Source organism: Microcaecilia unicolor, chromosome 2, assembly GCF_901765095.1.
Source record: "Microcaecilia unicolor chromosome 2, aMicUni1.1, whole genome shotgun sequence".
Lineage (NCBI taxonomy): Eukaryota > Metazoa > Chordata > Amphibia > Gymnophiona > Siphonopidae > Microcaecilia > Microcaecilia unicolor.
Genome location: NC_044032.1, coordinates 290321189 through 290333231, shown reverse-complemented (window position 1 = coordinate 290333231; position 12043 = coordinate 290321189). Strand labels below are relative to the sequence as shown.

Here is a 12043-nt window from a genome sequence, read left to right as displayed (position 1 = left end):
TGCAGACGTCGGAACCGCTCCCCCTCCCCCGGAGTCGCCGCCGCCCCTTCATCTGGCCCGAGCACTGTGAACTTACATCAGCATGCAGCAGCAGGCACATCAGCAAAGCTGCCGTCGGGCTTCCTTCTCTGCCTTTGTCCCGCCCTCGCCAACGTTACGTCACACGAGGGTGGGACACAGGCAGAGAAGGAAGCCCGCCCTGACGGCAGCTTTGCTGATGTGCCTGCTGCTGCGTGCTGATGTAAGTTTACAGTGCTGCTCGGGCCGGGTTGAGGGGCGGCGGCAGGGACTCTGGGGGGGGGGGGGCTCGGAACCCCCCCTCCATTCCAAAAGTAGCCCGTTTTCACGGGCTCAATGGCTAGTCTGTAAAAGAAAGCAACTATGCTTTCTCCACAGACAGACCTGGTAATGCAGTCAGACACTAGGTGGCTGCTGAGCAGAAGGCTGCTGCTTTTTCTTGGTCAATAAAATATGGCAACCCAGTAGTCTATCTGTCAGGCAACTGGAAGGATTGAGATCATGAAAATAGATTTTGAAGAACAGTTTGCCTTTAGGTTATATCTGATCAAGACAAATAGCAGAGGAAATGGTATTTGGTAAAGGTATAGATGGAGGACCACATGGAAGTCCTACATACATCAAGAAAGTTGACCAGGACTGGCACTAGAAGCTGCTTTGCTCACAACTGATGTGCTCTGAGGAGGGTGAATCTACTTGGTGGTAGCAGAAGCTTCAGTATAATAATGTGCACTTGGTGAAACAAATGGCACAGCCATAAGGGTGGAAGGCAAGGAAGAGATAAGTTACTCACCTATAGCAGATGTTCTCCAAGTGCAGCAGGACATATTCTCATGAATGGGTGATGACACAGAACTTTCTCAAAGCCTTTATCAATGCCGCATCACACCACACACGCGTGGGTGCCTTCCCACCCAACATGAGCTTGCAGGACCAGCAATATGGTAAAAAACCTGAAGGAATTCAACTCATCAGGAAAGTGGGATGTTTTGTGAGAATATATGCCCTCCTATACTTGGAGAACATCTGCTATAGGTGACAAACTTTGTTTTCTATGTGGACAAGGAAATTATCTTCTCACAGACTGGGAATCCCCTAGCTACCAGGCTCACCGAAAACAATAGTGCCTTGCAACAGGCAAGGACAACAGTAAATCAATTAACCTACAACTCATACACAATGCTGTGAGGTAACAGTCTGAAACAGATCAAAAAAACAAAGCAGCTAGTGATCACATTTTCTTCCACAGATGTTTTGCTTTTCTAACCTGGCATTTAAGGAGACACAGGTCTCCGTGCACAGGGCCGTCTGAAGAGAGTAGAATGTTTAGTAGAACCAACAGGGCCAAAATATTAAAAGCAGAATAGGGTCCAAGGAACAAGCCTGGCCAACCAGAGAATGAGAGATGGAAAATGTGGCGCAAATGAAGGACGACGTGTAGTATTAATATGCTTGGAACGTTTTGTACGATGAGGCTTTAAGTTATCAGAGTAGAGAGGAAGTGACGTCACGACACGGCATGGCTGCATGCTAGCTGAGCTCCGTATAACCCGCGGAGATTCACAAGCTAAAAAGCCTGTTTCAAGCGGCGAAATCATTACAATACGCGAGCGGAGGAAAGCGTAACACAGCGGGAATAAACTCCCGATGCAGACGGAGGCGGAGAGAGTGAACTTCTCCCGCTTCGCATATACATTGCTGGCGCGAGGAGAAAACAAAATGGCGGCCGCACCATTGAACCGCCCGGAACGGGCGATCGCGGCAGCGGACCTCGCAGAATCAACATCCTCAGCGGAGACACACACCAATATAGACCAGGAGGAACCCGAAGAAGAAATGGGTCCGGAGTGGCAGAAATGGCTACAGGAGATTCGGACAGACCTGAAAGCAATGCGTAACGAGCTGGTGACTATGGGGGCAGATCTTAAAGGTGAAATCAGAGAGCTTGGCTCTCGCCTGGAGGAGGCAGAAAATCGGCTTGATGCCCAGTCAGACGCACTCGAGGCCTTAGATCAGCGAACCACGGAAAGCCAGCTAGCCCACCAACAGGTCCTCGATAAACTAGAGGATCTGGAGAACCGTAGTCGCAGATGTAATTTGCGGTTCCGTGGCCTACCAGAGTCCCCTGCTTATACAGACTGTGAGGATACTATACAAAGGCTGGCGAGTGATTTACTAACAGCTGGAGGTACCGCAACAGAACCAACCGCGATCCTCATTGAGAGAGCCCATCGGGCATTCAACTCTCCACGAGCCAATCTGCCTAAGGACATAATAGTGTGCTTTAGAGACTTCAAGATGAAGGAGCAGGTGGCAAAAGCGGCACGACAGACCCCAAATTTCAAATGGGATACATATGCAGTTGAAGTGTATCAAGATCTGGCAGCCACCACATTGAAGCGTAGAGCGGAACTCAAACCAGTCACTAGACGACTTCAAGAACTGGGGATCCGGTACAAATGGAGACATCCATTTGCATTAGTTTTTTATAAAGAGGGTAAAATGCAGCATATAAGAACACTTGCAGAGGCGAAGGAAGTCCTCCCAGAGGAAGTCGAGATGGAGACATCAACTCCGACGACAGCAGCAAAGCGAGGTCCAGCCCGGGTGATACCACCTAAATGGCAACGAGTAGGCAATGGTCAGCAACGTCTAAAATGCCAACAATCGGCAACCAAAGTGACCTGAATGAGAAGCACCTTACTGGGAAGCCTCGGTTTGTGAGCAACTGCTGAATCAGCAAAAAGACAGAAGCTGCTTAAATGTCCGCTCAGTGGCAATGATGCAAAAAGGATGGACCTTAAGAAGTGATTGGGTGATGTATTTTGTTTTGTTAATACTATGCAAACACCTGTTATGTTGTTCTGTTGTTACTCAGTTTTATAGAAAGGTTAAAATTGAAAAGAAACAGGGCTTTATTTAAAGATACAGGAGCTTCCGCGGGAATATGGACTGAACAGCTTATACTTCCTCCTAGGATGCCCTTAGTGATATACAGGGGCAGCTTTCAAATGAGGGGGGGAGGGAGGGAAACCTTGGGATAGGGACAGGAAAGAGGCCTATCAGAAAGCTAAGGGGAGGATCCATCAGAGGAAATCAATAGGAAAAAGGCAAAGAAACACAATAACTCAGAGATCAGCAGGCAATAGAGCAACCTATTATGACATCATATGGCAGCTATTAACCTATTACTGATTAATGCCAGAGGGTTGAATATCCCGAGAAAGCGACAACTCCTGTTTAGAGAAATGCTCTGTTTGCGAGCAGATGTGGTCCTAGTGCAGGAGACCCACTTACTATCCAGACATGAATACTTATGTCACCATAAGAAATATCCCCATATATATTTTGCGTCCAATAGTGACAACACGAAGAGTAAGGGGGTAATGATGGCATTTGTGGGTGATAAACCCTGGAACATTCTTAAAGTGATCAGAGACAGGGGGGGAAGATATCTCCTGGTGGTGTTTTCGCTATTAGGACAGATCTTCACTATAGTAAACGTATATGGACCGAACACACAGCAAGAAGGTTTTTTCTCTGAGATAGACCAACTACTCCAGAAACACGTAGAGGGCTCCCTCTTGGTGGGGGGGGGATTTTAACCTTACCCTGCAGGCCCATCTAGACAATTCCTCGAGTAGCATACAATATGGCCGAAGAGATAGAGCAAGATTGCACGAATTTGTGAATCATTGGCATCTAATAGATCTGTGGCGACAAGTACACCCAAGAGAGCGTAGCTATACCTACTACTCTGCAGTCCACAAGTCATCCTCCAGGATTGATTACTGGCTAGGAGAAGCAGCGATAGCAGGGTTGATGGGGACACAGCAGATTTTACCTAGGACCTGGTCAGACCACTCCCCGGTTCTGATGCAGTTGACATTACCCAACACGCGAGGGAGACAGAAAAGCTGGCGTCTAGATGATGCTCTCTTGCAGGATCCGGCTAATTTAGTTAGCATTGAAAACAATATTAAAGAATATATCCAATTCAACGATAATGGGACAGTTTCACCGATAATAGTCTGGGAGGGATTTAAAGCAGTCATGCGGGGTCACCTCATAGCGCTGAAGGCACATACTAGGAAACAGCGAATGTCAAGGGAGGCGACTCTCCGGAAACAATTAGAACAGGAAGAAGCCAGGCTTCATAGTGGTGGGTCGGAGCATATGCAGGCGAGCTTGGATGGTATTCGCCGGCTGCGAAATCAAATTTGTGATCTGGAGCTGGCGGATATCTCCGAGGGTCTTCAGAAGGCTCAACAGATCCACTACGAATTTGGCAATAAGGCTAGTCGTCTTCTGGCCTATAGGCTAAAACAGCAAGCGAACCGCAACATAATTGCGAGCCTAAGAGATATGGGAGGGGACACCCATACAGACTCTGATTATATAGAGTTAGCATTCAAAGACTTTTATGAGAAGTTATACACTAGAGGCGAGGAGACAGATCACACAGAGATAACAGACTACCTAGAGGGGCTAGAGCTCCCAAGACTGGCGTCTAGTGCCACTCAGATGCTAGCGCACCCCATTGAAATGGAAGAGGTTATTCACACTATTAAGGAGCTCCCGGCAGGAAAGGCTCCGGGACCCGATGGCTTCACTAGCAAATTCTATAAAATATTTGGGAAGCTTCTAGCCCCATTATTATTGCAAGTGTTTAATTCCTTGGAGACCAGCTCGGGGCTCCCGCCAACCTGGAATCTGGCCAATATTACGGTCATCCATAAACCAGGGAAGGATCCATAGCTCTGTGGATCTTATAGACCTATCTCACTGTTAGGGATAGACTATAAGATCTTCACAAAGATTTTGGCAACACGACTGCAAAAACATTTACCCTTTCTTGTTCACGAAGATCAGGCAGGCTTTGTGCATGGGAGGCAAACATTCGATAACATACGTAGAGCACTACATTTGGTATACCATGCACAGGACACACGGTCTCCATTATGCATTCTGTCACTAGACGCCGAAAAGGCGTTTGATAGAGTGAGCTGGTCCTTCCTGTTTGGAGTGCTAGATAAAATGGGATTCACCGGGAGTTTCCTCCACTGGCTTCGTCTAATTTATAGAACTCCTCAGGCCTCCATTAGAATAAATGGCAGACTGACAGAGCCCTTCAATTTATATAGAGGAACAAGGCAGGGATGTGCATTATCCCCCCTGCTCTTTGCCATTGTAATGGAGCCGTTGGCGGTTAGGCTTCGGACACATCCAGAAGTAAAGGGGCCACGATTGGGTAGAATCGAAACGCGGACGCTTCTCTTTGCAGATGACGTCTTGCTGATGCTGAAAGACCCTGAGACCTCCTTTCCGAAAATATTAGAGATGCTAGATGCATACGGGAAAGTCTCGGGGTTTAAGATTAATTTAGACAAATCTGAAGCGCTTGACATAAATATTCCCATTGAACAAAAATCCCGTCTACAGCATGCAACTCCGTTCCGATGGGCATCGCGATACATTCGATACCTGGGGGTTAATATTCCCAGAGACATTAAGGAGTTATTCCAGGTTAATTTCCCCGAGATAGCGAAGCGTTTGCTGCAAGACTTGCAAAGGTGGGGGGGTCTCCAGTTGTCCTGGGTTGGGAGGATAAATGCAGTAAAAATGGTAGTACTCCCAAGGATATTGTATCTTTTTATGGCATTACCGATTTCCATCCCAGATAGCTTCTTACGAGGCCTCCAGAGGGACATCTTCTCATTTATTTGGAAAAAAAGACCACCGCGAGTTAGAAGAGAAGTTATGTACCAACCAAGACAGCAGGGAGGGATGGGGGTCCCCTCTATCACCCTGTATTACCAGGCGGCACATCTTAGAACAATAGCGGCTTGGTTCACAGACACAGAAAAGTTAAGTATAAAGATGGAGCAGGGCTGGGTGGGTCCCTTCCTGCTTAGGGCTATTCCATGGCTGGCTAAACAGGAGTTGGATGAGCTCATCAAGGGATGTCCGCCGCTGATGCAGTGGCCCTTGCACACCTGGAGTGGGGTGCGAGAACAGTTTTTTCCAGGACGCAAGTATTTTCGGCACATGTACCTTAGATTTGCTCCACACTTTACACCAGGAAGGCATACCACAGCCTATTGTAGCTGGGAAGATATGGGTCTGTGTACGTTGGGCCAAATGTGGGAGGAGAATAAGACGATAGCGTTTGAGGAGCTCTGCAGGGAACATGGTTTATCCTCCTTGCAGGCTTTCCAATATTACCAAGTACAGGACTTTATAAAGCGAAGGGCAAGAGATGAGCTTAACCTATCAGAAACTAAGATAGAAATGAGTATGATGAGAGGGGGAGGTAAGGGGAGCATATCAAGACTCTATGAAGCGTTGCTTTTATACTCCAACCCCGTAGAACATTATTTAGCTATATGGAATGAAGCCCTGAGGGAAACATATACTTTTCAACAATGGAAATTAACATTTAAATCTCTGCTTAAGGTCTCGATTTCCAGCTCTATGATCGAGAATGGACATAAGATATTATATTGCTGGTACTATACCCCACATCGCATTGCAAAGATGGTTTAGAGGATGTTCAGCTACATGCTGGCGACAGTGCGATGGTATAGGAGACATGTTCCACATCTGGTGGGCTGCACACACGCTCAGACATACTGGACTATGCTTTGAAATTTCTATCTGAGGTCACTGGGATATCCTACCCAATGACGATGGATTACTGTCTGCTACACTTTAAACCTAAAGGAGTTCCAAACCCAATACATCAGTTTGCTGGACAACTGTTTGTGGCAGACAAGCTGGTATTAGCCAGCGGTTGGAAACAACCATCACTGCGGGCCTTCAGAAAGTCCCTGGCAGAAATTAGATTATATTTGCCTTATGTCCAAACTCAAAGCATTACGGAATGGACATTTAATACAACATCAAAAGACTTGGAGCTATATGAACAGGGTTATCCTCCCGAGACACTAAGGGACAGTAAATATTAGGCATTACTGAGTAGATCAAGCGGGGGGGGGGGGGGGGGGGGGGGGGAGGGAAAGGGTGGGAGGGTTTTGAGAAGTCAAATGAGTGGAACTAGAAATGGGAAACAGTCCAAGCAATGTGCCTAGCAATATGGTTGTATTAAAATTGTTCTATGTTTTGATATGTTTATATATGAAAATAATAAAATAAATGGTTAAAAAAAAAAAAAGTTATCAGAGTAATGGGAGTTGGAGAGAGCTGTCGAAAATTGGACCAAATAGCGATCAGTCCAAGAAAACAGATATAGAAGAAGGAATTAGGGGTAAAAGAAACAGAGAAAGGAGAGAGGACCAGATGTAGAGTATGTTTGGCTTGATGAGTTGTAAAAGTAACCCACTGATGGAGGTATTGCTTGGAAAGACAGAGTAGTTTTGGGGTGTGAAGGGACATCAATATGCTTATTAAAGTCACCTAGTATTAAAAAAATCAAGGTAGCAGATGGTCAAATCAGCAAGGACTGGTCCAGAGTCAAAGAAGGCAGACAACAGAACAAAAGAGACAAAGATGTGAGAGAAAGGATTTTATAGTTAGTACTTCGGGTGGTATGGTAAAGCCTGTGCTACTTCCTCTATTTGAAGGGAGGTAGAATAATAAAAGCAAGGCTACCTCCTTTTTTCAACAAGTGGGAAGAAAAAGAACATCTATCTAGGAGGAGATATTGATCTTCCCTTGCCTTCCTTCAACCTGTGAGACAGAGAAGGTGACATCCTGAAAACATAATATAGTCCCCTAAGGAAAGACTTTTAGATTTAAGAGATCTGCAGTTTAGCAAGCTACAGATATAGGTGCAAGGTGGTAAGCGGGATGGATTAAGTACCTGCTGAAGTAGGTTTTGACACAAGACGAGCAAATGGTGCGCGGCAGCCCTATATAACGGAATCTGGTAGGAGGGCCAGGACTCTAGGCTAAGTGAAGTGGTGCATGTTAAAGTCAGAGCTGCCAAACAGATGGCTATTATAAATAGGGAAGACCACAGATAACCACATTTAAACAAAATGTTTTCAAGGAGCTTGCCCAAGGAACATTACTTGCTCCTTGGGCACCACCCTTGCTAAGGGATGTCTAAAACAGTGTAACACTTTGGGTATGGAAACTCATGTCCAGAGGTATTGATATGTAGACAGCAGTTCTATCAGGAAAACCAGGCAGAACCAGGTATAATTTGCACACCAACACCTGAAACACACAGAACCAGTCACACAACAGAAGATAGAACCAAAAAACAGAATGCCGCTAAGCTGGTCTAAAATAGTGTAGTACTTCCGGGTATGCGATCTCACTGGGAGTTTTAAATGACATTTGGGGGGAAACATAGTCAAGTGAATCACACGTGCTCAATTTAAAAAATAAATAAATAAAATGAAAACTCGACTGGATGCACAAGTGTCAAAAGAGGGCTGAAAGGCGCCATGCAAAAATAAAGGAAACAAACAGGCAGAAAAATACTAAGAAAAATAAAGGGGATAAAAACTGAATAAATACATGAGAAAAGTATCCTGTGCACTGCTTTGGGAAGGCACTAAATGCCGTGGAAAGCTGACCAATGTGACTGCACTGCATAAAAAGGCCTGCTGGCCCAGCGCGATCACATTAGGCATGAAGGCACCCGCTCATTGCATTGAGGCACTGCTCAAGGCTTGAGAAAGTTCTTGGATGCTGGGGAGCATCATGCCAGGGCTCCACTGGATAACATCACCCATCTCGAGAAGATAATGCTCTGCTTGTGGCCATATGGAAGTAGTAGAGCCTTTCTAAAGTCCAAGGAATGCAAGGTGATTTTCCTGGAATTAGAAGGGGGCTTTGTGAGAATACTGGAAGAAACCAAGTCCAAGTTGAGTTAGAAATTAGATACTACTTTTGGTAGGATATGTGCATAAGGTGACATTGTAAAGAAACATGTGTGTTTAAGCCTGTACAATATATGGATATTTTCTTGCCTTAATTTAGGTCCTGAAGTGTACTTCTTCTATTTGGCCAGCAGGTGGTGTTTCTTAGATGTAAAGTTGTTACAGAGAAATGAATGCTATTTTCTTTAGTTTAACACAAACAAGAAGCATGATGCAGTATATTTTTGAAATGTTGTGTTCTGGGCTCTGATTGGCCTGGAGTTTGAAGGTACCTAGCAGTTACTGGTTTTGAGTTCAATCTTAGCCAGGAAGAAAAGAAAGCAGGATCTCTTTGCTGAGGCTTCATTAAACAACAGTTATATTTCCTGATCTTACCAGGTACTTTTTTTAGGAAGTACACAAATGTTTATCTAGTATTATAATTGATCCATATTTCAGTTACCTGTTATTGTTTGCAGACTGCACATTTATTTTTCACTGTTCAACTTTAAGACAATAAACAATTGTTTATTGCCTCTGCCTGTCTGGACTGATAAAGAATCCTGGTGGTTTGTGTATGGGGACTGTGAATGCTTTCTGGGAACTGTGGGACCACTGGGAGTGTGGCCCCAGTAACCTAGAAACCACTGGGGGAAATTTGAGAGCTGGAGACTCGCCCAGAGGCAGTTGTGATTCAGTCAGTGGGAAGAGGGTGCTAGTTAGAGCACATGGCAGGTGCAGGCGGACCTGAGCTATGCTGGGGATAGACCCTTTAAGTGGACGCGGGGTAACCCCAGGTGGGTGGCTAGGCGTTTCGTGACAGACCTGATCTGGAAAAAACTGTGTAAAGGATGGGTAGTGATTCAGTGCTTGTGATCCGCTAATCCGTCTGGCAAAGGTAACTGCAATTAGGAATAATGCCTTCCTTGTGAGGAAGATCAGGGATGCCTCTGATATCTGCTGGAATTGAAACAGCAGCAGCCAAATGAGTATGAAATTCAAGGCTCAAGCTAGATATGGCAGTTGGCTTTGTGGGGGTGGGGTGGAGGTGCGGTTATCAACTATTCATTAAACCTTTCATAACCTTGGATACAAAGGGGTGAACAGAGATCAGTCTGCCTTCATGGTATGCCACAGTGGCACCAAGATGAAGTCACACAGAGGTAGTATTGACCCGGTGGTACAGAGCTGCAGCAAATACATGAGAAACAAAGTTTGGAGCAGGAGAACTGGTTATATATCATACAGTAATGAGTGACACTCACTTGAATTTCTTGTCAGCTGCTTATGGGAATCCCATCAGGACTTCAATGTCTTGTGACAGCAGCATCACAGCAACCAGGTGCATTAAAAGTTCCCTGTCATTATGATAAGGGATACAAGGCTGACTAAGGGGTCATGGTGCCCTGAGCCCAATTTTGCCCTTGTGCCACTATAAGCTACATGACGGGGGAAACGTTTTCAGTCAGCAGTGTCACCGGCTTAAGTTAAACTATGGTGCCAGTGTTTAACTTAATCCATATATTCACTGCTACTAGTCATATAAAGTTGTGGCATTGAATATACTGTTAGTGCCAGTGTTCACGGTTTAGTTTAAGCCTTGTTACCACCACCTCTTGGTTTTCACATAAGTCCTTGTGATGGGAGTATATAGGAAACTGCTAGTCCCCCCTTAAGCACACTCCCTCACAAGGCCACATTAAGAGTCCTAGCTCTAGAGTATTTAGCAGGGAGGCTGTGGTTCAGCTAGTGGAGAGAAAACCCCAGAGCAGAGACAAGCTAAGGAAAGCCCAGAGGGAAGAGAGGGAGCCCCCAGGATTAACCCTAATATTGTATGGACTCGTGAGAGGTTTGCAGCTGGTATCCTGCAAGGTAGGAAGCTAAGTTTGTGTCTTGCCACAGAGGGGATTCCAAGACATAAGGACAGGACTATAGAGGACCTAAAGACACATTTGCAGCTGTCTGTATGGCAAAGTAGGGCAAAATAAAGTTTGTACTTTGTTCATAAGGTGTAAGCTGGAAAAGCCTGTGAGGAAGGCAGGTGTCTTTATATTTTGACTATATAAATCTTTTTGTTTGCCTCTGAACTGTTGTCCAACTGCATATTTAAAGGCCCAGGCCTCCAATGCTTGCACAAGTTATCACAGTCCTTTTTTAGGGTCAAATTTCAATTTTCTATTTCTACTCTCCCTATCTTCTGCACTTCCTCTCTTATATCTGACACTGATCCTTTTATTTTATCTTTTTTTTCCTCATCTGCCTTTTATTGATTTCAATCCTCCCTCTCCCTCTCCCCCTTCCATCTTTAGTTTTCTTCTTTAACCTTTGGTTATTTACCAGCATTCATTTCCTATTCTTACTTCTAGTCCTCCCATTTTCCATCTTTGTCTCATTCCTTCCCAGACTCCTATTCCACTCTACTTAGTCTCCCATTTCCACCCTCTGTACTCATCCCCTCCTCAGCCTCTTCTACCTTCTGCCTCTCATATCTCACTAGTCCCTGATCCTTCACTTTAAACATACCCTCTGCCCTCCAGTCTCTTTTTTGTGTCTTGTCACTAATCCATTTCCCCCCTTTACCTCCCTCATTTCCTTCAAAGATCTATCCTGTTCCTTTGTCTCACCCCTCTCCATAGCCTTCTGTCCCTTTCAACTTCCTCCCAACTATCTAGGTAGTCTCACAGCCTACTCATACCCCTTACCCATCACCTATCCTTGCTCTTACATTTTTAGTTAACACCTATGATTTGGTCCCAAAAGGGTTAAACGTTTGGACATGTCCACCACGTGTGTAGGTACGTTCCCTGAGTATCCCAGCCTCTCCAATATCTGACTGATATTCCCTGCCTAAATCAGTAAATACGCTCAGAGCCATATACCACCTCATGAACTGTGTATCCTCTAAGCAGCGACCTGATGCGTGCAAATTTTTTTTGGGGTGAGCGCTGAAAATAGCCCGAGAGCCAAAAAAGAGCGGACCGGGGTGTGTGTGTCCCCCAAGCTATCTGCGTGGTCCATCTGTAAAAAGTCAAAAGCTGTTCCAGTTGGATAGGCAGTGCCTTAAAATGTGGACCATTTTTTAAAACTTATTCAACAGCTTTTTAATGTATTTTGAAGCTTCCTATATGTAGATATAAATATCATGAAATAAAAACTGAATATCACCAAAACAGCTTCAAACCGTAATACACGGC

The 12043-nt window shown here is 45.2% G+C and overlaps 1 protein-coding gene across 1 annotated transcript in view; it reads right to left on the bottom strand.

Annotated features, from left to right (window-relative positions):
- PHF8 (PHD finger protein 8) overlaps positions 1-12043 on the bottom strand; it is a 289339-nt gene that overhangs the window by 49110 nt on the left and 228186 nt on the right. The window lies entirely within an intron of this gene.